This window comes from Gouania willdenowi, unplaced genomic scaffold (genome assembly GCF_900634775.1).
Source record: "Gouania willdenowi unplaced genomic scaffold, fGouWil2.1 scaffold_62_arrow_ctg1, whole genome shotgun sequence".
Taxonomy (NCBI): Eukaryota; Metazoa; Chordata; class Actinopteri; order Blenniiformes; family Gobiesocidae; genus Gouania; species Gouania willdenowi.
Window position 1 is genome coordinate 1,327,269 of NW_021145227.1, and position 24,706 is coordinate 1,351,974.

The window sequence follows — 24,706 nt, forward strand, 5'->3', positions numbered from 1 at the left end:
TCTGATGAGTGGCTGATTTGGTGAGATTCTAATTGTTGATATGTTGTAAAAACTTTGTCACACTGGTCACAGGGACACACTTCATGTCCAGTGTGAGATCTCAGGTGGATGATGAGGGTTTGTTTCTGTTTATATATTTTCCCACAGTGGTCACAGTGATACAACTCTGTTCTGGAGTGAGTCTGCATGTGCAGAGTTAAATGTGATCTTTGTGTAAAAGTCTTTCCACACTGTTCACATCTGTGAGCTTTGATTCCACGATGAATGAGGACATGTAGACTGAGGTTTCCAGATCGACTAAAAGTCTTTCCACATTCATCACATTCAAACTTTTTAACTCCAGTATGAACGACTTTGTGTCTTATTAAGGTAGAACTCTGGGCAAAAGCTTTTCCACACTGGTCACAGTTAAATGGCTTTTCTCCAGAATGGATTCTTTGATGTTCAGTGAGGTCTGATTTCCTGGTAAAGTCCTTCCCACACTGGTCACATGTATGTTTAGCTTTAACTCCAGCTTGGCTCTGCTGTTGAACTCTTTGCTCTGAAGTTTTTCTCTTAGATTTGTTTCTTTGTTGTGGCTGAGCTTCATGGTCCTGAGAACGTTGAGGTGTCACTTTGTTCTGGCTTCCAGAGTCCTGTAGAACAGTTAGAGATTAAACACAGAGAAGGAACCAAACACACATTTGTGAATCAGTTGTTAAACCTCCAGCCCTAAACCAGCTCAATGTGGAAAAATGGATATTGGCGCGTTAGCGCCCCCTACAGAGTGAAGAGAATTTAATATGAGACAAATGTCCTATTGTAACACACTTTTCATAGGGCATTTCACTGACAGGGTTCAAAGTTGCTGCAGATCATCTAGAGAAGTGGGACACCAAAAGAGATCCATGGATTTTTGTTAACTTTTACAGTGTTTGTAGGGCAGAGCCGTGAATCTTGGCCTTTTTTGTTTTTTAAATACACAAAATGACTCCAAAAAACATACATTACAGAAAAATACACCAAACAAAATAAAATATAGAAATTTGTAAAAAAAAAAAAAAAAAAAAAAAAATACACCAAACAAACACATTTATCATGCACATGTCCCATAGAATTAAACCAGGGAAATCACACACGCTTTTTATAAATTATCTTTTTATGAATGTAGAAGGTGAGAAACTTCCTTTACTTCTTTTATCAATTAATTAATCTAAATCTAATTTTAAATCATATTTAATTTGCAGAATACCATACCAGATACTTGTTAAGCTTATTTTCTACAATGCTTGTCCAGCTTGAAAGAACATGGATGGAACACAAGTAAGACGTGAGATCACCTCAGCTTTTAAAAGTTTATTCAGTTTTGTTGTAGGTTTTGTAGCAGGTTGAAAACCTTAAAGAAAAGGATGAAAAAGAGAGAAAGGAAGAATGAGTTCTAATCAAATGTTTTTAAAAGAATGAACCACCTGAGCTTTTCCTATTTTAAACATTTTATTTATTAAATAAATTAATTTTCTGCTATTTAATAATTAATGTTTTTAAATCAATCTACAATGTTTAACTATTTCTATTTGTAAAATTAAATGATGTGCTTTGCTGTACAAATTTTATCCATTTTAATTAAAGTCTAACTTTGTAACAATGTATTTTACCCATAAACCTATTTATTAATTTTAGTATTTATGTAAATGTATTTATCTGAAACTCTTAACCAATATTTATTATTCTTAACATATCTGTGATTTTATTCTTCATTGTTTTAACCTAAATTACACTATGAAATCACTATATATATATATATATATTTATATATATATATTTATATTATATCAATTGGATCAAATAGTACCTTAATGTATTTTGACTAAGATGTCACTAAACAAACAAACTGGTAAAGCCAAACACTTTGGCTGTAGAGTTAACTTACATTTGGGTCAAAATACATATAAACATGGAATCAGCCTGTGTACTTTAACATGACCTATATTCTAACTTAAATACGTGCTTTTAGGAGCTTAAAATAAACATAATAATTCAATAAATGGCACATTTATGACATCTCATGAATGAGACCATGTTACAGAGGCGGAGTCCTCCACGCCCCTCTGCGCTTGCCTTAGGACAGTTTCCCTCCCATTGCTATCATGATAGCTGTGTTCATCGCCATGACAACTGTTGTGATGGTGATGAATATTATTCTATAAAGACGGTGTCTGTCCCCCGACCCAAATTTCACAATGATTTTAACATAAAATCAAATAAAAGAACTATCAATTATAAAAATCTGAAAAAAATTAAAATCTCAAATCTAGAAACACCAAAACATAAAACCATTAGATGTGCTCTATTAAATATTAGATCACTGAGATCCAAATCTCTACTAGTAAATGACCTTATCTCAGAAAATAACTTTGATTTATTCTGTTTAACTGAAACATGGCTGTATCAAGATGAATATGTTAGTTTAAATGAAGCCACTCCTCCCAGTCATTTAAATACTCATATGCCACGAGACATAGGCCGTGGAGGTGGTGTAGCAGCTATTTATCATTCCTCTCTCCTAATCTATCCTAAACCAAAGGCCAATTACACTTCCTTTGAAAGCCTGGTTCTAAATTTATCTCATACTGAATCAAAAACCTGCCAGCCAGTCTTATTTGCGATAATTTACCGTCCTCCAGGCCCTTATTCTGAATTTCTATCAGAATTCTCTGAGTTTATATCAAACTTAGTCCTCAGTTCTGATAAAATACTGATAGTAGATTTTAATATCCATGTGGACAAAGATAGTGATAGCCTGAGCTCAGCCTTTATGTCCCTAATAGACTCAGTTGGCTTTTTTCAAACTATTAATGAAGCTACTCATCGTTTAAATCATACTCTTGATCTTGTTCTAACATATGGCCTTGATATTAATGAACTAAAAGTCTACCCTGAAAATCCTCTGCTATCAGATCACTTTTTAATATCTTTTAACATTATCCTAGAGGATCTCGCACTATGCAATAAAATAGTTACGAGTAGAAATCTGTCCAATAGTGCTGTGGCTAAATTTAAAGAGGCCATTCCTGCTGCCTTAAACTCAGTGCACCATCCAATAAATAACTATGATATTAATTATAACCCCTCTCAACTGGATCTGCTTGTCGATAGCTCTGCTAGTCTACTAAAATCCACCTTGGACTCAATTGCCCCATTGAGGGAAAAAACTATTAAACGTCAGAGGAAAGCTCCGTGGTTTAGCTCTGAAACTCACACACTCAAACAAACAACCCGTAAATTAGAGAGAATGTGGCGCTCCAATAAAACAGAGGAGTCATGAATACTTTGGCAAGAAAGCCATAGTAAATACATGACAGCCTTACGACATAGTCGATCTACATACTACTCCTCACTAATTGAAGAAAATAAAAATAATCCGAGGTACCTTTTCAGCACTGTAGCCAGGCTAACACAAAGTCAGAGCTCTATTGAGCCCATGATTCCTCTAGCCCTCAGCTGTGAGGACTTTATGACATTTTTTAACGATAAAATTCACAAGATTAGAGATAAAATTAGCCACTCCCTGCCTTCACCTGGGCCTGCTGTACCATTAAATGTAAATAGGCCTAACCTAAACTGTTTCACACATATAGGACTTCAGGAACTTAACTCTATTATTTCATCCTCCAAACCATCGACCTGCCTTTCAGATCCGATCCCAACTAAGCTGTTTAAAGAAGTTGTTCCCCTAGTCTGCCCATCTTTGTTGGAAACAATAAATATATCCCTATCAATAGGCTACGTGCCACAGTCCTTTAAAGTAGCTGTAATCAAACCCCTTCTCAAAAAACCTACTCTTGATTCCAGCACTTTAGCAAACTACAGGCCTATATCTAATCTTCCTTTTATTTCAAAGATTCTTGAGAAAGTTGTGGCAGCTCAGCTCTGTGAATTTCTTCAAAACAACAGCCTGTTCGAGGACTTCCAGTCAGGTTTTAGAGCTCAACACAGCACAGAGACTGCTTTAGTTAAAGTAACTAATGATCTACTCTGGGCTTCAGATGAAGGACGACTCTCAGTGCTGGTTTTATTAGATCTTAGTGCAGCTTTTGACACTATAGATCACTATATTCTACTAGAGAGATTAGAGAAATTACTTGGAATGACAGGGACTGCCCTAAACTGGTTTAAGTCCTACCTATCTGATAGGTACCAGTTTGTACACGTGAATAATAAGTCTTCTGTGTACACTAAAGTAAGCTACGGGGTTCCTCAGGGCTCTGTGCTAGGTCCAATCCTCTTCTGTATCTATATGATCCCCCTTGGTAATGTTATGAGAAAATACTCTGTTAACTTCCACTGCTATGCTGATGATACCCAACTGTATGTATCAATGAAGCCAGGTGAGACAAATCAGCTATCTAAACTTGAGGCCTGTCTAAAGGACATTAGGGCCTGGATGGACCAAAATTTTCTTCTTCTCAACTCAGACTAGACTGAGGTCATTGTACTGGGCCCGCGACACCTTAGAGAAACCTACGCTAGCCTAACTGCCCTAGATGGCATTACTCTGGCACAAAGCACAACTGTTAGAAACCTTGGGGTTCTATTTGATCAGGACTTATCCTTCAACTCTCACATAAAACAAACTTCAAGAACTGCCTTCTTTCATCTCCGTAACATTGCTAAAATCAGATCTATCCTGTCTCAGGGCGACGCCGAAAAACTAGTCCATGCTTTTGTTACCTCTAGACTGGATTATTGTAATTATCTTTTAGCAGGCTGACCGAGCAAGTCGCTTAAGACACTTCAGCTGGTTCAAAATGCTGCAGCACGTGTACTGACTAAAACTAGGAGAAGAGATCACATTACTCCTGTATTAGCCTCTCTGCATTGGCTTCCCATAAAATATAGAATAGAATTCAAGATTCTTCTTCTCACTTATAAAGCCCTAAATGGACAGGCACCAGTCTATCTCAAGGAGCTTGTAGTGCCATACAATCCCCCCAGAACACTACGCTCTCAAAATGCTGGACTACTCGTTGTTCCATTCGTCTCTAAAAGTAGTATAGGAGGAAGAGCTTTCAGTTATCAGGCCCCACTTCTCTGGAACCATCTACCAACAATGGATCGGGGGGCAGACACCCTCTCTACCTTTAAGGTTAGGCTCAAAACATTCCTCTTTGATAAAGCTTTTAGTTAGGAACCAGCTCATAGCTCATAATTAAGATGCAATAGGCATAGACTGCCGGGGGGGGGGTCTGGCATGCTCGGTTGGAGAGAGGTTGGAGAGGGCGTTAAGAGAGAGGTCATTTAGGTTAGAGAGGGACCGGAGAGGGTCCCATTCCTCTTTCAAACACTCCCTCTATGTCTGCTTCTTCCCTTGTGTGTTTGCTCCTGTACTCCTTCTGGCTTTTGTCTTGCAGGTCCGTGGGATCCTCAGTGTGGAGTTACAGAGTCTCAACAACTCTGTCTCCACCCTTTCCTCTGCACACACCCAACACAGCATAACGTGGATGGCTGTTCATCATAGGAATGGGATCCACACAAGGTTCCTGCTGCTTAACAGAAGGTTTTCCTTGCCGCCATGATGAATTCATGTTGGGTGTGGGATACATATGTATGTGTATATACGTATATATGCATATGTGTGTATCCATAAAATGAAGAGTCCGTCCCTAAGACTGCTCTACTGTAAAGTGCCTTGAGATACCATTGGTTATGATTTGGCGCTATACAAATAAAGATTGATTGATTGATTGAATAAATCTGAAGACACTCACTAACAACATCTCTGAGCTCCTCCACTACATTATCTGAGAGTCCAAACACACAGGTGTGATAGATTGTCAGTCAAAGTAGTAGAAGGAGGAGCTTAGACCTAATACTTATGTTGGGGCTCCATCTAGTGTCTCATTGTAGAACTACACCTACACCTGACCTCAGGTGAACACAACGGAAATTCACAGAATTGGGTTTAAACACCGTCACTGTGAGGGAAAGAACATTTTTTATGCAGAAATGTCCTTCCAACTCTCTTTGTAGTCGTTTCAAACACCACCTAAACACCGTCTAACCTGGTAAAAAACTACACAAATCATCACTGACTCCTACATCAGAGACACCAGTGTCTGTTTAACTTTAACATGTCTGTGAAGCTCTGTCTGTTTCTCATAGCGCTGCTGTGCTCCGTGAAAACATGACTCAGCTTTAATCAGCTTCACTTGATCAGAGCTACAGAACATCTGGATAAAGTTGTTCTGTTGTAGACCATCAATACCAGAGATTGTAGAGTATGAAACATCACAGATTATTGATAACTTCTGATACTGTAAAATATTCTAGTCTCTAGTGGTGAAAAAACACTTCTTACACGTGATGTTTGCACATTTAGCTTTGTTTAATCATTACGTTCTGTAATGATGACATCAGGATCATTTAAATTAAGTTGATCAAAACTTAATCAATAAACCTGATCAGATTCAGTAAATCATTGATCCCTGAGGGTAAATATAGTGACATTAATGCTGTTCTCATACATCTTTATATGACATGAATAATTAAAAAGAATCAGTCAGAATAATCCATGTCACTACAACTTATATCTACCTTTTAAATTGTATTTTACTCATTATTTTAAATTACATTTTTATTTTGTTTTCTCACAGTACAACCTATATCTTCTTTTTAATTATATCTACTTTATTTTTCATTCATTCATTCATTTTTCATTTATTTATTCATTTGAGCAGCATATTACAAACTTATTTTACATAACAAAATTAAAATAATTGTGCTCAAAAGGAATTAAGGTTTTTTTTTTTTTTAAATTTATTAGTATTTTGCTTCCTTACAGGAGTTAAAAACTAATATTTTCTGAAATAATTCATTCATATTCCTAAAAAATTGATGTGGAAAATAGAATTTGGAAAAAAAAACGCATATGCATTTTAAATGTATGAAATCTTTTTAAAAATTGTAAAATTGAATCGAAATCACAATATCCGTCAGAAAAAACACAATTAGGTTTTTTGTGAAAATGGTGCAGCCCTAATTAAAACACAAAATGCATTGAAGCTGTGATTCCACCGTTTAATTCTATCAGAGTAATGATGTTCATAACGTGGACCAAGTACAGTTGTGATGTATTAAAGGTCTGTGTTAATGGAGGGCTACATGTAACTACAGTGTCTAAGTGACACACACACATAAAACACACTTACTGCTCCATCAACTCTGTAGTGCTCACATGTATTAAATACAGACGCTCCACGAGTCCACAGTAATCCACAATAATTTTGCACGCCCAATTTTTCAGTTTTTTATTTGTTAAAAATGTTTGAAATATCCAATAAATTTCGTTTCACTTCATGATTGAGTCCCACTTGTTGTTGATTCTTCACAAAAAATTACTGTTATCTTTAAGTTTGAAGGCTGAAACGTGGCAAAAGGTCAAAAAGTTCAAGGGGGCCGAATACTTTTGCAAGGCACTGTATCTGTGCTCAGAGCTGTATGCACGTTACAGACGTGATTAGCAGAGATATATCATCAAGAATTTTCCCACTGGTAAGAATAGCGTTGTCAAAAAACTAAATAAAGTGTCAATACCAAAAAGTTAGTATTGGATACTATAATTTCTCGCAAAGGTATCGATACTAACAGCACCATGTCCATCTCTTAATATATCTATGGTTCATCTCTAGTTTTTTCCCCCTCACCTGTTTCAATTGACAACTTCATTCGCTGCTGCAGACATAAACAGACACACGTGAAGCCCCTCCCCTCAGCTGCAGCTGAACACCAATAGGGAACTATAAATCATGGAATCGACCAATGAAAACGGTTAAACGTGGAAATGGACAGAATCAAAATGAAACGCCGTCACCGTGAGGCAAGGAATGTTTTTTTATGGGGAAATGTTCTGGGAGCACTGATAATGTGTGTACTAGACCATCAATACTTAAATAATAATAAATAATAAATCATTTAAATTAACCTAAACAATAAACCGGATCAGATTCAGTAAACCATTGATCCCTGAGGGGAAATATGATGACTGTGACAATGTTGTTCTCATACATTTTTATATGACATAAATAATTAAAAATGAGCAGTCAGAATAATCACTGTCACTACAATTTATATCTACCTTTTAACTGTATCTTATAGGGATGTAACGATTCACTCAACTCCCGATACGATTCGATTCACGATACTAGGTTCACGATACGATTCTCTCATGATTTATTTTACAAAATGGGACTGTAGACAAATTTTTTTTTTGGGAAAAAAAACTAGAAAATACTGTACTATTTTCCTTTTATTTTTCATTGTCAAAAGAATTCCTTGATAAACAATTCAAAATAATGCAATTTAACTAAAAATAAATCTTGAATGAAATAAATAAAGGAATACAAATGAAAATGAAGCCTATTAATTTAAATTCTGGTTTTATAATAAACAATGTAAAACTGCATAATAGTTCTTTTTCTTTTAAAAGTGCAACTGAAAATGTATTTTGTGCCTTAACAATTGGACTTTAAAAAAAAAACAAAAAAAACCTGATTACACTGATTTACGTCATATTTGTTTGGACCAGCAGAGGGCGCTGGTAACCCAGTGGTTGGTTGGCATGCAGATATCTTGCAGTGAAGAAGAGAAGCTATGCTAGCAGACAGAGCTAATAGGAAAACGTGACTTTTACAGATATTCAAGTAATATTACAGATATTCTTTCGGTGTTTAAGGGGTAATGAATCATTTATTAATATATTTAAGAGTAGAAGGCGGCCAGAAAGAAAGTATTAGCAGACTCCGCCCGCCGCCTACACTTGTGGTTAAAAAAAGTTCTGTGATTCAATTTTCAGAAAATCGATATCAACCGTGATACCTATGAATCGATTTTTAACTGCCTCACGATTAATCGTTACATACCTAGTATCTTACTTTATTTTTGACATACGTTTTTGTTTAATTTTGTTTTTTTATTCATTAGTATTTATTTTGTATTATATATCTTTTTTTCCGAAAAAAAAAAAAATAAAACACTGGAGCTCGGTTGGGCGGGTGGGACGGCTCGTAGTGGACGCCAGAAAAATTCCCTTATTTTCAAATCCAAAACTTGACAGATATGAACAGATTCGCTTAATGATGACGTAATGCCATGTGTGTCGTAAATGAACGAGATTCTCTGTGTGAACCGAGTTAAGCTGGTGATCACGTCCGTTCTACCGTGCCAGAAAAGGGACAGGGAGGGGGGATTCCTGCTGTGAGCTTGGAACAGCCTGAACTGGCAGTATGAGTACAGCCATAATGGTGTCTTTCACTGGTTCTACATTCACTGGTTTTGTTCCAGCGGAACGTTGTTTACGGAAGCTCTGACGTGCACCACCACCGCCCACACACCACCGTCTGTGTGTGTGTGTGTGTGAGGTGTTTGTCACGGCTACCAGAAGCTGCCTTGCAGTGAAACATCATGGACCACTACTGGGTTAAAACCAGACAACCATCCAACAAAGTGAACCTGTCCAAGTTCCTCCATCAGATCCACCCAAAGTTCTACAAACACAGGGACAGAGATGAACCTGTAGCAATGATTATAAACTGGAAACTCAACTAAAGCTAACTATGCTAAGCTAACCCACCGACACACAGACAGGGTTAATGCTAACCACTCCATATAAGGACTAATAGACCAAGTAAAAAAAACATCTTTTACTGTCATAAAACCACAGAGCCATTGATTTGTTTATGATCAGATTAAACACTTGTATGGAAGAATAAAAGCTAAACATGTCACACGTTGTGTGAAATAAATATTAACTAATGTCACTATTAATTCATCCCAACTTGTGAAACACAATATTTTTAATTATATTTCATCAGCAGTAAAAACACTATTGAAGTTATTTGTGATTTTAACGTGCTTTTTTTTAATAATAATAATTTTATTTCAAGTGAGGAAATAAATGAATTACATACAGTAACACTAATAGTGATCCACATGTACAAATATTATTCATAAAATATCAGCTCATGAGCTGTTTGAGTCAGCAGTTATTGTAGCCTTTTAAATGTGTCTAGTGATGTATTCACATATTTGTGTTTGTGTTTGTAAGGAACCTGTTTACACTAAGTTGTGAATTTTTTTATTTATCGTTTTTATTTATCGTGATTTTTATCGTTATCGTGATAAATACTAGAAATTATCGGGATAATTTTTTTTGTCAATACCGCCCATCTCTAGTACTAACCACTAAAATTACAACATTGCAATTGTATAAATTAATGTTAATGCTTTAAAGAATAAATAAATTAAAAATAAGAAAATGTTTATTTAGCACAGACATTCCAACAATGCACAATATAAAATAAAATAGTTTAACCTGACCCCACTCATACATTAAATAATGTTGTACAGGCCTATAACTGAGCTGTTGGAAGAGTCACATTAAATATTTTATCTAATTAAAACACAAAGTGCATTAATGTTATTGATGAAAAATCAGCTTCTATTGGTTATATTTATTTCTTTAGATTCACACACAGCTCTGTGTACATGTCTTTAACTCGCTGGTTTACTTTTAATCCAATCAACAGATAATCTTCATAACGTGGACCATTTACAGTCGTGATAAAGTTCAGACGTGCACTGACAGCAGAGTTGTGGCACAAATATAATGCCATACGTGCCCTGCTTCAGATTGTTGTGTAGAGGTCCCACGGTACTACAGTGTTGATGTGACACAGAAACATAAAACACACGTACTGATCCATCAACTCTGTTTAGAAAACTCTTCAGCTCTGTGAGTCCACGGACACGTTGGTCTGTTTCCAGACAAGCGCACGGTGTCCGCGCTGTTTACGTCATCACAAGATTGTTACAGCTTGTTTTACGTGTTCTTTTGTTGTAGTGAACGTGCACTGTGTGTTGATGCACTGATGCATATTCTGCTTGCTAATTATTTTTTTCCCATCACAGTTTTTTTTTTTAAACTTTTTCGCGTTCCGATGTGAGCCCGCCTCCTCTTTGTTTAGATTTGTTTACCCATTGAGTAGGCTATATGTGTGTGTGTGCCACAGGCATGTTCAATTTTTTATTCACACTATGCTGAGATGCTAAGGGAAGAGTTTATTATTTTTTAACTGTAATGTTATAGAATATGTAGTTTTATGATTTCTTTATCAGAAAATTTAAGCTACTGTGAAGTTGTTGTTGCACTTTTGCTTAAACCTGGATTAAAGTTTGAAATTGTTGAATAACAGCCTTATTTACTTTTATTTTGAGATTATTCTATGCATTTTAACTCTTGAGGACAATCACAGAAATAAAGTTGCACTTTTGACAATAAATCTGATGTCTGCACTCATTTTAAAGTGCATTAAAAAAATATTGAAAATCAAATCGAACCTTGATTTTCTTTTAAAATCTGATTTTTTTAGGCAAAATGGCCGAGCTCTATGTTCATGTAAACTGAGATGTGTAAGAATTTGAAGATGCTAGATACTGTTTTATTTCTTGATGTTGATTTATTTTATTTTAGGCTGTTCTTAGGTTTCTATTTACATGATCAATAAAAAAAATAATTAAATCAAACATTATTCTATATAATTATAACTGTATATAACGTGATACACTGTATTGTCTTCATAGAGAAGGTATTTATGGCTCCAGGAGGACTTTAATCCAGGTGAGATGAGGTTAAATGGTTCCTTGTAGAGTAAAGGTTACAGACCCCTGACCAGGGGAAGAGGGTTAGGAGACCCCACTATCAGAGCTGGACCCTCTGAATTTAATTCATGAGGTGAAACAATGCAGATGTTAAGTTATGCTACTGTTAACTTCATTCATGTACAGCATTTCTGCAAAATAAAAATTAAAATACATGTAACCTATTGTTTTGCTTTGCTGTTATTTAAAACATTTTTGTTACATCTTTTAAAATGATATAAAATAAATAACCTGTTATTTTAGCCACTGTTTGAAAACTTAATATTGACACAAACATTCAAACATTTTGCAAATCTCATTAAACTACGGTACGCTAGTTATAAGTCAACTATTCATCAGCATGTTGATGTGCTTCTTAACTTTAAAGATGATCAAATATTTCCATAGGAATATAATGACATAAGATGGCCTCAATGCTCTGGTTATGATCTCAATAGAAAAATAAAATAACATGAGACATCAAAGATTTCAACACTGACCTGTTGTTGTGCAGTGCTGCCATCCATGTCATTTACACTTCTGTTGATTCTCCTGTGGAAACATAGACATTATATGTTAAGATGGAAACAGAAAACAGTCAATATAAAATACCCTCATTTCTGGTCTATAACCTGCTACTTCCCATCCACACAACAAATACTGTATATCTCTTAAAAAGACACAGAAAGATGTTCTGTTTTTGAAAAAACTGTAAATTATTGATAAAAAGTTATTTCATCATAATGAGAGCCAATATGATGGATAAATATTACTTTGGACTCCTGTCCAGGAACTTATAGTTTCCCTCACCGTCCACTGTACATCTCACACCACTGATATCCTCCTAATACACATGTGACTTACTTCCTGAAAATAAACTGCAGGACCATGAGTTTAATGTAGCTGAGATGTCATGGTGTTTTTTTATTAACTTCAGCTGAACAGTCACAAGATAAAGAAGAGGTCCCTCCTCAATGACAACCATTAAAGGTTCACCAAGGAAACAATGTAAGTCTATTATATTTAATATATCTTTACAAATGTACACCTGAATCATTTACACAATAAACCCTATGAATGTCTGAAAACATAAAATCATGTTGTTTACCAATAAATGTGCACAGGGGCACCAACAGGGACTCTGGAGTTTACCAAACTCAAAGAACAAGCCAAGAAAGATCAACAGACAATTACAAATCTTGAAGACCACATTGTAGACCTGGAGGAGACCAACAGGGAGCTGAAAAAGGACAAGGACTTCCTTATGTCTTAATTAAAGGCACCTGCATCTTCTAAAATACCAGGTACTTTTTCATGCAGTACTAAATGTTCATAGATGGACTAGATGTTCAGAAAAGTAAATAAGGAGGGAGCAGGATAGCTGTGCTGTGGTATCTGGTGATATAGTATAGGTGCTTAGGATGTGTGATCTGATGATATTAGATCATTAAGGATTAAAACATGACGATCTCCCAAATCACGGAGAACGTAGAACCGTCTGTAGTTCACATTTTAACCCTTGCGGTGCCGTCTGTGGTCAATACACAGCACATCCAAAGGGTTTTCTCTGCCAAATCACACCATTTGCTAATCAATAGTGGTGCAACGGATCATCATTGATCCATGATCGGCACACGGATCGCTCTCCATGGTTCGGCACGCACGTGGTCCACGAATTGGTTGACGGAAGAAATAATAATTATTATTTTAAATCATTATTAGCAATGCCTCGATGAAGCCTGTTCCATTTGCGACGTCCGTGTGTGTGTGTGTGTGTGCGCGCATGTGCCATAGCAACCGTACCCACGCATGTGTGATTCACGCTCCTGGCTGTGTATCTGTGTGTGATTGTGTGAGAGTTGAAGAGAGAGAGACACACAGAGGGAGGCAGAGAAAGGAACAGTTCTGTGTGCGTAATAAGTCTGTATGAATGTCGTCATGTCTCCATCCATGTCTTTTAAAGCTCTTATTAAATAAATATTAGCTCTAGTCCAGATGGCCATCCTTGACTATTGTAGGAAATTTAAATTATAAACTCAGATCTGCTTTTTTGATGATGTGGACATAAATTAGTTTTTAATTCACTCTCCCTGTTTAAAAAGAAGGTGTCATAACTTGTTTTTTTTTCTCCGTACAATTATGTGTATGGTAATTACCTGTAATTACCATACACTAGGGATGTAACGATTCACTCAACTCCCGATACGATTCGATTCACGATACTGGGTTCACGATACGATTCTCTTACGATTTATTTACAAAATGGGACTGTAGACAAATTTTTTTTTTGGGAAAAAAACTAGAAAATACTGTACTATTTTCCTTTTATTTTTCATTGTCAAAAGAATTCCTTGATAAACTATTCAAAACAATGCAATTTAACTAAAAATAAATCTTGAATGAAATAAATAAAGGAATAATACAAATGAAAATGAAGCCTATTAATTTAAATTCTGGTTCTATAATAAACAATGCAAAACTACATAATAGTTATTTTTCTTTTTAAAAGTGCAACTGAAAATGTATTTTGTGCCTTAACAATTGGACTTTAAAAAAAAAAAAAACGTGATTGTACTGATTTACGTCATTTGTTTGGACCAGCAGAGGTCGCTGATAACACAGTGGTCGGTTGGCATGCAGATATCTTGCAGTGAAGAAGAGAAGCTATGCTAGCAGACAGAGCTAATAGAAAAACGTGACTTTTACAGATATTCAAGTAATATTACAGATATTCTTTTGGTGCTAAAGGGGTAATGAATCATTTATTAACATATTTAAGAGTAGAAGGCGGCCAGAAAGAAAGTATTAGCAGACTCTGCCCGCCGCCTACACTTGTGGATAGCGCCCTCTGCTGGTTAAAAAAAGTACTGCGATATTCAATTTTCAGAAAATCGATATCAACCGTGATACCTATGTATCGATTTTTAACTGCCTTGCGATTAATCGTTACATCCCTACCATACACTTATGTGTATGGTAATTACATGTAATTACCTGTTTAAAGGATGATGTATCGTGCCTTATATTACACTTTATATGATTAAAAATTTTATTTAAGCATTGGATTGACACCTCAAGTTAAATGTTGTTTGTATTTAATGAGCAGAGAAATGTTGCACTAAGTGTTCTACTAAATAAATGGAGAGTAAAGTTATTTGTCTGGAAAGAAAAGAAAGTATTAGCAGACTCCGCCCGCCGCCTACACTCTGCTGGTTAAAAAAAGTACTGCGATTCAATTTTCAGAAAATCGATATCAACCGTGATACCTATGAATCGATTTTTAACTGCCTTACGATTAATCGTTACATCCCTAGTGTATATTAATTCTCTTTGAAGCTCATTTACAATACATTTCAATGTCCAGTACAAACAATGACAAATTAAGTCAAAAAAGAATGCAATTCTATATTTATTCATCTTTTGTTATCCAAAACCATATGTAATTACTGCTTATTACATTTCCAGATGACTAATTGTAATACCAGAAATTTACACATACTGCAGCTTTAATGTGCTATAGGTTTCTATGTAAATAGCACAAAACTCAGTTACTCCCCTGTGCCTCTAGCTATGGCTGGACAAAAAAATAGATTTAATCGATTCATCGAATTTGTAGATAAGAACAATTTTTATTTAGCAAATTTCAGTTAAAATTTTTTTTGTTATTTATTTATTGTTTGTTTACCCTTTGAGTAGGCTGTGTGTGTGTGTGCCACAGGCATGTTTAATTTTTTTTGTCGGGGAGTAGATTAGAACAGCACCGCTCAATCCACCACTTTGTATCCCTGTCTTTATATTATATTTGTATTTTTTGGCACTTAAAATATTTGTACAATATGTAAATTATATTACGAATTGGAAAAACTGTAATAAACTTGACCACTAACTTAATGAGTTAAAAACATGTTTAACTCATTTATAAAATGTGAAAGCAGCTTTAAATATATACTTTTGTGAATGAAAAATGTAGTTTTACAAAAATAAAACTTTAACTTCATAACAAACTTAATCTGAAAACCAGAATCCAGACCAAAAATGTAATCCTGTAATGAAATCTGTACCATATTTGTGTGCTTATGTTACGGGCCCCGGCTGGCACGGTGTCTACGTTAACAAAGAGAATGTCTGTAAAGTACATGTAGAGTATAAGAGTAGGAACCACGCTGCACAATCGTCTTTTCCCAGATTGCGTATATTAATTCTCTCTTTGAAGCTCATTTACAATAATACAGTTCAGTGCTTTCAATATCCAGTACAAACAATGATGAATTAAATCAAAAATAAAGCGCAATTCCATGTTCACTCATCTTTTGTTATCCAAAACCATATGTAACAACTGCTTATTACATTTCCAGATGACTTATTGTAACAACAGAAATTGACACATACTGCAGCTTTAATGTGCTATAGGTTTCCATGTAAATAGTGCAAAATTCAGTTCCCCTTCGGTGCCTCTAGCTATATATATTAAAGGTATTGTAGACGATGTTTAGCTTCCGGGTGGATCATCAAGACTATTGGTCCTCCTAATTGTCAATCATGTTTACTAAAGGCCGTCGTACGTGCTCGTGCCCGGTGCGCACCGGGTCCTTTGAAAATAGATTTTCATTTACCGGTGGCGAGTCTGACATAGTGGGAAAAGTGCAAATCTTCTTTTGTAAGGTAAGCTTGTATGACCGATGTCCACACCAACTTGTAAACAGAGCTGTGCACGAGGACAACGGGGCTCGTGCACGCTCTCCCGCACACGTAGGCGTGTTGCGCATGCGCCTTTTTTTTTTTTTTTTTCTTTTTTCAAAATGTGGAGAGGGCGTTTCTTTTTTTAAACATCGTCCACAATACCTTTAACTATAGCGGGAATTACACTAAATATCGCGAGACTACCGTGGCGAGGCGGCTCGGCTCTACCGCTGTTAAAGTCTATAAAACTGACATCACAAGTTGCACAACTTATCAAAACAAAGTGACTTATAAAGTAATGCAAAGCCTAAAGCTTTCATTAACAGTTGTTTTAAACCAAGCACTAACCTGTAAAGTACATGTAGAGTGTTAGAGTAGGAACCACGACGCACACTCGTCTTCTCCCAGATTACGTATGAGCGGAAACAGGAAGTGAGTCCACACTAATGTAACCGGGAACTGCAATCTATAGTGCCGAAGGTTCCGCTCCTCTACAATAGTATTTTTACACGGACTACTTTTACTAAGTACACAATAATAATAATAATAATAATAATAATAATAATAATAATAATAATAATAATAATAATAATAATAATAATAATAATAATAATAGTGGCATCAAAACAATTACTTATAAAATAATTTCAAATGTAGTTACATCTTTTGAGTGTACCATACTTACATGTAAACAAAACAAAAACAAAACAAAGCTCAACTGTCTTACTATAAATATAAATATACCTCCTGTTCTCCATGTTTTATGTGATTGTGTTTTAATGTTTCTTGGACGGAGATGAAACTGAAATGCAAATTTCCTCTTTTGAGACGAATAATGGATCTCATTTAATAAACATTTGATGTAAGAAATCATTACATGTGTAGATATTATTTAACAGTTTAAATTGACTTTCTTTAGCTTTCAGCAAACACAAATATATCATCAGAATATTTTTACTAAAATCAGAGTTAATAACTTCTAAAAAAAAGAATTTATTTTCAAAGGAAGAAGAAAACATTATGGCTCAATGCCTGCTTAATTAATGAAATTTCCTAATATATATATATCTGTATAATAATAATAATAAAAACAACAACAACAAAAAATGTAAACAAGGCAAAAGCAACTCTGGATTTAATGTGATCTACACAGTGACTTTATTTTCACTGCTCGTACAATATTAATCTAAAATATATATTGTTTCTGAGAACAAACCAATAATAATTTATTCATAAATTAATTTATACTCAACAAATTTCCTCTGAAATCCATTAAATCATCCACAGACCAAATCCTTCAGGCTGTAACTACTTTATTCACTCTTAAATCACCATTAAACACATTTATTCTGTCTGGTTTGTCAATTAAGTTCCTAAAAAAAGTTGGTTGTGACGTCAGCGCAAAAGTTGAGTGGTTGCCAGATTGAGTATTTTCCCGCTGTATGTGAGATGATAAATAACTAACTTACTGAAGAAACAGTGAATAACGTTGGTTAAAGGTGATATTTCTGTTTTATTTGGATGATGAACGGATGGTTTTTGGGGCATTTCTGTGGATATTCAACATATTTCATGCGGGGAATCGTCGGTTGTATCTGGCAACCAGCTAGAGTCAGGAACAAAGCAGTGAAATGGAGGACGGACAGAGCTGGATGATGACTACCGTTAAACTAGAAGAAGAAGAGGAAAAGGAACAAATATTATTGAGGGAAGTGAAGCTGAGTATGAGTAAGACGGACAGTGATGATGATGATGATGATGAAGGCTGCAGGAGGAAAGCTGTGCTGGAGGAGCTTCGTCATCCCGACCATGTGTGGGGACGGAATGTTTGCTCCAAAGATGGAGAAAAGCGGAGAAGAAGAAACGGAGGAGTTTTCAGATGTGTGCTCTGTGAAGGAAGAGGTTAGAAACACTCCGTGTGTTTCCATTCACTTCACTCACTCACTCACCACATTCATCCGCTGTTACACACACACTGGAGACTAGTTTAACTGGTGACCCACTTCATTCACACTCACATTCTCTATCAATATGTGACGATGTAAAGGTGGAACAACCTGTGTGTACTCAGTGGAACACAGAGAACAAACTACAGAAAAACACACTTTATGTTAATGAGCTAAGGAGTGGGCAGGGACCGTCTACAAAGTCACACCCCCAAAGGAAGCGTCAACAATAACACCAATAACCCTGTGGACAGTCTTTATTAGGGCCTCTCTATTTACTACAGCAAATATAGTTAAGAAGATAATTTATCTTAAGTACTACAGAAGAACTATTAACAAAAATACTGTTTATTTTTATTTTTTATTTTATTAATATTTTATTTAAAGTTTGTAAATACCAATAGTTAATAGTAATTTCATCTATTATCCTGTAAACCAGGTTCTCAACTGGTCTCACCCTGTGACCCACATTTTGCCACGGTCATTAAATCACGACCCACTTTTTTTAGAACTCAACCAACCAAATTTAGTCTTTCAAAAATAGCTGTCGACAACACACATATATAATTTAAAAAAAAATATAAATCTATATAGTTTCCTTTGCAACATGCATTTCACAGCATGCTATTCAAAAGAAAGTTTCTTCAAAAATAAAAGACAAGTCCCAACATGAGAGAACATTAACTTAAGTATTTATTTATTTTGACCAGCTGTTCACGACCCACTTTTGGGTCCGACCCAGGTTTGCCCAGAATATGTGCTAAGTCTGTGGATAGTGAAGCCCACCGTGTTTTTGTAAAAAAAAAAAAAATGTTAAAAGTTGAGAGGAATTGTGAAATAATGACTTATGTGATATTATAAGCATTTATTAATGATAATTAAATGTAGAGTCTTACAAAAAGGCACAATTTTGAAATACGGTTTAACAAACACAGAAAAATACAATTAAAATAAATAATATCAATTGTTTTCACTGAAGTTAAATCCTAGTGAATCTTAAAACAAGACATTGCTGGTCACATTTCAAAGTAAAATAAATGACATAAATAAAAAAGTGCAAACATGGCCAAGGAGTTAAAACCAGGAAACTCAGAGGCTTCAGTGATTGACAGCCTACAACATGAAAAACATGAAAGTTATTAGTTATTTTTCAATATATTTCATTTTAGTCAGTGTATTTATTTTTATTTATTTATTCAGTTTATTTCCGACATGGTTACATTCACTTTTTTTTTTTTTTTTTTTTTTTTTTCTTTTTGTACATGCCGAAAAAGGAGACGAGAGAAGCAGTTTGCTTATCCGGGTCCCGTCCCCTGTTTTACCATCGCAAATTTACATGGGTTTACATGTCTCTCTGGTCAAACATTCTTGATTTCTTCTGAACATCCTTTTTTGTGTATTCTCATCTGTTGTCAGTGTTGTCCTCTCTATCTTTGTTCGTGTTGGCCTTGTTCCCCGCCAGACGTGTTAGCATTCCTCCAGTTCAAGAATAGTTCCTCTTTCGAAGGTGTTTGGAAGGTTCTTCCCTTTTCATCCACATGTCACCTTGTTTTGTCTCTACATCAAGGGTAATCCAGCTGTTGTTAGTTCTATTGGCAGTGTTGTATTTTCCACTGTCTGATGATGGGATCAGATCCAACTTGTATAAACACATCACCACATCCCAGTTCACAAGCAAAGTAGTATTTTAATGTAATATATCTTAGTTCATAAGCGTGTTTCTAACTGCTGTTGTTAGTTTATTGGCAGTGTTGTATTTTCCACTGTTAGATTTAACTTGTATAAACACATTATTATATCTTAGTTCATAAGCAAGGTAGTAATTTCATTGTATATAAAAAAAATTGTGTTTCTAACTGCACATATGACAATAAACACTTTGAATTTAAATTTAATGTAATCCTTAATCACCCCACCACCTAGCAATTGAAATGAATAAATGACAGACCTTTTTTACTCTTGGTTTCCACATTTAATTCGGTCTCCGTAAAATAATCACAGTCTGAGTTTTGTTTCCAGTGTTTATATAGATCTGGGTCCATATCCATGATTACCATCAGTAATGTTGTTGTTTAGGTGGATCCTTCGTATTTTCCCAAGTTGTCCATCGTTTTGATGAGAACTGGTTTTCCGTCCTCTTCTTCCTGGATGTAAATCCTGCAGTTTTTTGACCACGTCTTCACAATCGTTCCTTCTTTTTTTATTTGGCGTGCCTTCCATGCAATGCTTGCATTTTGTTTCGTCAGGTTTTCATTGATGTACACCTTCGTTCCCTTGAGTTTGTTTCTTTGCTTGAGTATTTCTCCTTTGAATTTTATATTCGTGAAGGTTATTTTTACAGCTCTGTTATCATTTTTCTTTGGCAGGAGATGGCAGGAGTTGATGTTGTCAGGGTTCAGGACAATGTCCTTCGACTTCAGGTAGTCAATGACCTGTTGTTCAATCGATTTTGTTTCTTCGTCACTCCTGGGTTTTATCTTTAGGCCTGTGATGATGACATCTTTCTCTCTTTCCTTTTGTTCCAGCTGTTCAACCCTCGCGTTCAACAATTTTATCTCTTCAGCATTTCTTTCATTCTTTTCTTTCAGTACCTTTGTTTCGCTTTGTAGTCTTTCCAGTGAATTTTCCAGCTTCTTTTCCAACGACTTTATCTCGGCCGATAGGTTTTGTAGACCCTCGCGTATCATCTCCTTGACCTCTTCCAAACCCGAATTGGGTTCTGAAGGGCCTCCCTGCGGTTTTTTCACCATTTTCCTTCAGTCTTGGGCCCAGTTTTTCAGGCTGTTCAGGCTGTTCAGCTGTAGCCAAGGTCGTGTTATCGGAGCAAACGAAAACACGTCTGCTCTCACCAAAGACCAGAGAAAACTAATAAATAAAAAAAAAACCTTAATTCCTTTTGAGCACAATTATTTTAGTTTTGTTATGTAAAATAAGTTTGTAATATGCTGCTCAAATGAATGAATGAATGAATGAATGAATGAATGAAAAATAAAGTAGATACAATTAAAAAGAAGATATAAGTTGTACTGTGAGAAAACAAAATAAAAACTAATAAAAAAGGAAAACTATAATTGAACAAAAATGTATGTCAAAAATAAAAATGTAATTTAAAATAATGAGTAAAATACAATTAAAAGGTAGATATAAGTTGTAGTGACATGGATTATTCTGACTGCTCCTTTTTAATTATTCATGTCATATAAAGATGTATGAGAACAGCATTAATGTCACTATATTTACCCTCAGGGATCAATGATTTACTGAATCTGATCAGGTTTATTGATTAAGTTTTGATCAACTTAATTTAAATTAACCTCATTTAAATGATCCTGATGACATCATTCCAGAACGAATGATTAAACAAAGCTAAATGTGCAAACATCACGTGTAAGAAGTGTTTTTTCACCACTAGAGGCTAGAATATTTTACAGTATCAGAAGTTATCAATAATCTATGATGTTTCATACTCTACAATCTCTGGTATTGATGGTCTACAACAGAACAACTTTATCCAGATGTTCTGTAGCTCTGATCAAGTGAAGCTGATTAAAGCTGAGTCATGTTTTCACGGAGCACAGCAGCACTATGAGAAACAGACAGAGCTTCACAGACATGTTAAAGTTAAACAGACACTGGTGTCTCTGATGTAGGAGTCAGTGATGATTTGTGTAGTTTTTTACCAGGTTAGACGGTGTTTAGGTGGTGTTTGAAACGACTACAAAGAGAGTTGGAAGGACATTTCTGCATAAAAAATGTTCTTTCCCTCACAGTGACGGTGTTTAAACCCAATTCTGTGAATTTCCGTTGTGTTCACCTGAGGTCAGGTGTAGATGTAGTTCTACAATTAGACACTAGATGGAGCCCCACATAATTATTAGGTCTAAGCTCCTCCTTCTACTACTTTGACTGAAAATCTATCAACCTGTGTGTTTGGACTCTCAGATAATGTAGTGGAGGAGCTCAGAGATGTTGTTAGTGAGTGTCTTCAGATTTATTGAATTATTATGTTTATTTTAAGCTCCTAAAAGCACGTATTTAAGTTAGAATATAGGTCATGTTAACGTACACAGGCTGATTCCATGTTTATATGTATTTTGACCCAAATGTAAGTTAACTCTACAGCCAAAGTGTTTGGCTTTACCAGTTTGTTTGTTTAGTGACATCTTAGTCAAAATACATTAAGGTACTATTTGATCCAATTGATATATATTTCATAGTGTAATTTAGGTTAAAACAATGAAGAATAAAATCACAGACATGTTAAGAATAATAAATATTGGTTAAGAGTTTCAGATAAATACATTTACATAAATACTAAAATTAATAAATAAGTTTATGGGTAAAATACATTGTTAAAAAGTTAATTAAAATGGTTAAAATTTGTACGCCAAAGCACATAATTTAATTTTACAAATAGAAATAGTTAAACATTGTAGGTTGATTTAAAAACATTAAATATTAAATAGCAGAAAATGCATTTATTTAATAAAATGTTTAAAATAGGAAAAGCTCAGGTGGTTCATTCTTTTAAAAACATTTCATTTCCTTTCTCTCTTTTTCATCCTTTTCTTTAAAGTTTTCAACCTCCTACAAAACCTACAACAAAACTGAATAAACTTTTAAAAGCTGAGGTGATCTCACGTCTTACTTGTGTTCCATCCATGTTCTTTCAAGCTGGACAAGCATTGTAGAAAATAAGCTTAACAAGTATCTGGTATGGTATTCTGCAAATTAAATATGATTTAAAATTAGATTTAGATTAATTAATTGATAAAAGAAGTAAAGGAAGTTTCTCACTTTCTACATTCATGAAAAGATAATTTAATAAAAAGCGTGTGATTTCCCTTGTTTAATTCTATGGGACATGTGCATGATAAATGTTTTTTTTACTAATTTTTATATTTTATTGATTTTTCTGTAATGTATGTTTTTTGGAGTCATTGTGTATTTAAAAAAAAAAAAAAAAAAAAGGAAAAAAAAATGAGGCCAAGATTCACGGCTCTGCCCTACAAACACTGTAAAAGTTAACAAAAAATCCATGGATCTCTTTTGGTGTCCCACTTCTCTAGATGATCTGCAGCAACTTTGAACCCTGTCAGTGAAACGCCCTATGAAAAGTGTTACAATAGGACATTTGTCTCATATTAAATTATCTTCACTCTGTAGGGGCGCTAACGCGCCAATGTCCATTTTTCCTTATTGAGCTGGTTTAGGGCTGGAGGTTTAACAACTGATTCACAAATGTTTGTTTGGTTCCTTCTCTGTGTTTATCTCTAACTGTTCTACAGGACTCTGGAAGCCAGAACAAAGTGACACCTCAACGTTCTCAGGACCATGAAGCTCAGCCACAACAAAGAAACAAATCTAAGAGAAAAACTTCAGAGCAAAGAGTTCAACAGCAGAGCCAAGCTGGAGTTAAAGCTAAACATACATGTGACCAGTGTGGGAAGGCCTTTACCAGGAAATCACACCTCACTATACATCAAAGAATCCATTCTGGAGAAAAGCCATTTAACTGTGACCAGTGTGGAAAAGCTTTTACCCAGAATTCTCACTTAATAAATCACAAAGTCGTTCATACTGGAGTTAAAAAGTTTGAATGTGATGAATGTGGAAAGACTTTTAGTCAATCTGGACACCTCAGTCGACATGTCCTCATTCATCGTGGAATCAAAGCTCACAGATGTGAACAGTGTGGAATGACTTTCACACGAAGATCACATTTAACGCTGCACATGCAGACTCACTCCAGAACAGAGTTGTATCGCTGTGACCACTGTGGGAAAATATATAAACACAAACAAACCCTCATCATCCACCTGAGATCTCACACTGGACATGAAGTGTGTCCCTGTGACCAGTGTGACAAAGTTTTTACAAGATATAGAGATTTAAAATGTCACCAAATCAGCCACTCATCAGAAAGACCTCATAAATGTGACACATGTGGAAAATCTTACAAGAGGAAACCTCACCTTAATCTCCACCAACGAGAGAACTTCATGAGAAGAATGTTTTCAGATGTGACGAGTGTGGGAAGACCTTCAGCACTTCATCTGTTCTCCACTCAATCTCTGTGTGGATGGAGACATGGAGCAGGAATCATCTTCAGATCCAGGACAAACGGATGGTGACGACACCTTCTGGTTCCAGTGTTGGACTGAAGAACCCAGAGATCAGGCTGCACAGGATTCCAACATAAACCTGCTGTCAGCTGGAAAATGGACACCAACAGTTCAGGAAGTTGTTGATCTTTGAAGTGTGGTCTGAAAGAAAGATCAATACAATGATCAGTTGGAAAGGAAGCAGGAAGAAGTTTCCCTTTGTTCACTTTCTATACAGGATATACATTCTATAGCTTCTGTATTCATACATGATGTATATGAAGAATGATTCACATTATTATG

At 35.3% G+C, this 24,706-nt stretch overlaps 1 long non-coding RNA gene across 1 annotated transcript in view; it reads right to left on the reverse strand.

Annotated features, from left to right (window-relative positions):
- Positions 1-293: 293 nt before the first annotated feature.
- The window catches only part of LOC114460710 (uncharacterized), a 64,016-nt gene continuing 39,603 nt past the window's right edge, over positions 294-24,706 (reverse strand). The window contains exons 2-3 of the long non-coding RNA XR_003673704.1: positions 12,174-12,225; positions 294-635 (exon numbers count right to left, since the gene is read on the reverse strand). This is a non-coding gene — a long non-coding RNA (uncharacterized LOC114460710). The remainder of the gene's footprint in view (positions 636-12,173; positions 12,226-24,706) is intronic.